The sequence below is a fragment of the Oncorhynchus mykiss genome, chromosome 9 (assembly GCF_057628025.1).
Source record: "Oncorhynchus mykiss isolate SJ-2025 chromosome 9, ASM5762802v1, whole genome shotgun sequence".
Taxonomy (NCBI): Eukaryota; Metazoa; Chordata; class Actinopteri; order Salmoniformes; family Salmonidae; genus Oncorhynchus; species Oncorhynchus mykiss.
This window is the reverse complement of record NC_143030.1, coordinates 54,417,190-54,419,898: the sequence shown is the minus strand read 5'-3', so window position 1 is coordinate 54,419,898 and position 2,709 is coordinate 54,417,190. Positions and strand designations below refer to the sequence as shown.

General features: G+C 45.1%; 1 protein-coding gene across 6 annotated transcripts in view; it reads right to left on the bottom strand.

Moving 5' to 3' along the window:
* Nucleotides 1–1,813, bottom strand: part of sulf2b (sulfatase 2b) — a 181,541-nt gene extending 179,728 nt beyond the window's left edge. For 3 of the 6 annotated variants that reach the window (XM_036988225.2, XM_090184526.1, XM_090184530.1), the window contains exon 1: nucleotides 1,202–1,723. The gene's annotated coding sequence lies outside the window, so the exon portion shown is untranslated. Of the gene's footprint in view, nucleotides 1–1,201 lie in introns of all 6 variants that reach the window. The other 3 variants (XM_090184521.1, XM_090184524.1, XM_090184522.1) reach the window with 2 other exon arrangements.
* Nucleotides 1,814–2,709: the final 896 nt, after the last annotated feature.

The following is a 2,709-nucleotide window of genomic DNA, read 5'->3' as shown; positions in this document are numbered from 1 at the left end:
AAAACTGAAATATCACATTTACTGAGTAAAGGGTCTGAAAACTTGTGTAAATGTGACATCAGTGACATCATTTTTTTATTTTCATTGTGGGGTATTGTGTGTAGATAAATGGGAGGAAAAAAAGATGCAATACATTTTATAATAAGGCTGTAATGTAACAAAATGTGGTAAAAGGGAAGGGGTCTGAGTACTTTCCGAAATGCGCTGTATATCCTACACTAACATACTAATGAAAATGCTATTGTTATTTGAAATACAGTAAAAATAGTATTAATTTTTACCAAGGCCTTCATAAACACAACCAAATGATTATTTTTGCAAAAACATATAGGACATTTAATAATTACACTGTTAGATGAAAGATGCAGTCAGGATGAAGCTTGAAGAGGGGTCTGTCGAGGCCCAGCGGTTCTAGTTGTAACAGATATATAGAGAGGATGACAGTTCATCCAATTCATATTTCCATACTTTTTCAACAGTGGGATAAAACCAAAACAATAAAATTAGGCACTTCACATTCCCATACTATTCCAAGTGGAAAGTATCTCCACTTTATCAAAGTTCCCATTTGAAAAACAATGATTTATATGCTTTCAACTATCCAAGTAACATTAACAGTGTTCCTCTATCACAGCCCATTGCAGAGTTGCTCAACAGGGAACCAGTACCTGATGCATATAGTGAGTGACAGCTCAAGTCTGTCCAACAGCCCAACCCTACCTCCCCCTTCCCTTCTTTTCTCTTCCCGTGTCTCTCTCACTCCTTCCCGGTGGCTGTGGGCTACAGACAGGGGAACAGGGTGTAACACCGTCCCTCCCTTTCCCCTAGTAACACTGCTCCTAGTCAGCAAATGCAAGCTCCCACGTGCTCATCAGCAAGGTAGCAAAGAGATAAGCAAACACTAGAAGACACTCAACAGGATGCACCTTGCCAGAAAATAACTGACAGCATGAAGCACAAACAACCTGGCTCCTTTAAGACAGGGAGGCACAAAGGGGTGGGTGGGTGGGTGGGTGGGGGGGGGTGGTAACTGTAGCCATAGAGGGTTAGCTGTGTTGCGCTACACTACCTCCTTAGAATTCCCAGAGCCCAGTTACATCAGCGCAGCCAGCAGGAGCAAGTGCAGAAAAAATACAGAGAGAAAGCAAGGAAGAGGGAGAGAGAGAGGCAGCAAAGTGAAAAGTAGGGCAAGCCACTGTACCTCACACAGATGCAGGTCCTGAGCGTGTGTATGTCTGTCAGGGAAGCAGGTGCTGTCCCAGGGTACTGACCCAGTAGAGCTGCTGGAGGAGGGGGCACTGCTCTGGGCTGGGTAATCAGTCACACATCACCATGCACTTCCCATCTCTTGTCTGTCCTCTGTCCTTTTTCTGCTCTGCTCTGTTTTACTCTTACTCTGCTCCTCTCTCTCTCTCTCGCTCCCTCTCTCTCTCTCTCGCTAGCTGCCTGACAGGCTGACTGACCACCCTCTCAGATGTACGGAGAACGAGAAAAAAGCACTAATATAGACACACAGAGAAACGAGGAGGGAAAGGGGAGGGGCAGTTTCAAATTAAGAAAAAAAGAAATCCCTCTCTCCAAAGTTACATTTCTCCCTCTCCCTCTCTAGCTCGCTCACAGAGTTCTCAGTGAACCAACAGCGGTGTGGAGTCGTGGTTGAATCAGGACAGCCCTAGCCATCTGTTGAAACATGCCTGCCTCTGTGCTTTACTCACTCACTCACAGAGAGGGAGAGAGAGAGAAGGGAGGGAGGGCAAGGGAGGAGGGGGAAGTGAATAGGGAGAGGGCTGTACTGCCTTCCTGTGCCCAATCTGAAAACAGAACACTTTCCCTTGGTGAGGCAGGCGGAGCCAGAGAAATGGAGAGAAGGAGAGAGAGCAGAGAAACTGAAAAAGATAAGTAGAGAGACATAGGGGGAGGTGGGACAGAGACGGAGACAAAACAAGAGAAAGAAGGAAGTAAATGAATGAGGAAAAAGGGACAAGTTTATAAGTGAGAAGTGGAGTGAGTGGAGGGAGGGAGGGAGGGAGGGAAAGAAAGGGAACAGGAGCACATTTTATGAGAGGTGGGGGTGAAATGGAGAGCTTGGCTCAGATCCTCTGCATTCATGGGTATTCATGTGGCTGGTACGATTTGGGCTTAATGGCCTGTGTAAGCCAATAGAGGACAGAGAGAGGGGAAAGGAGGAACAGGGGTGCAATGTTACACCGTAAAACTACAGAGATCTGCAATTACTCCCCTACACCAAGGACACATAAACACAAACACTTGTTTCACACACAGATACACAAAACTAAAACATTCAGATACACAGACTGACAAACACACTCAAACACTCCCAGAGGCTATGCAGTAGAAATAAACACCGAAAGGAAATAAATAAACTCAAGAGAAAGTCACACTGAAAATGGGCCAAAAATAATTTCAATTTTGGGAAGCTCTTGGGATATGGCCGAATCTCCCTGGTCAGGGACGGCCAAGAGCACCAGATAGTACTTGTGTGTGTACAAATTCAATTCAATTGTATTTGTCACATGGTAGACTTTACCATGAAACGCTTGCTTACAAGCCCATCCCAACAATGCAGATTAAAAATAATACTAATTGTGTACAAGCAAATGTGTACGCGTCCACATTTTACCATCCTGTATTCCTGTTCGTCAAGTCCTCCCTCTCTCTCTCTCTCTCTCTCCATTGCTTTCTCTCCCA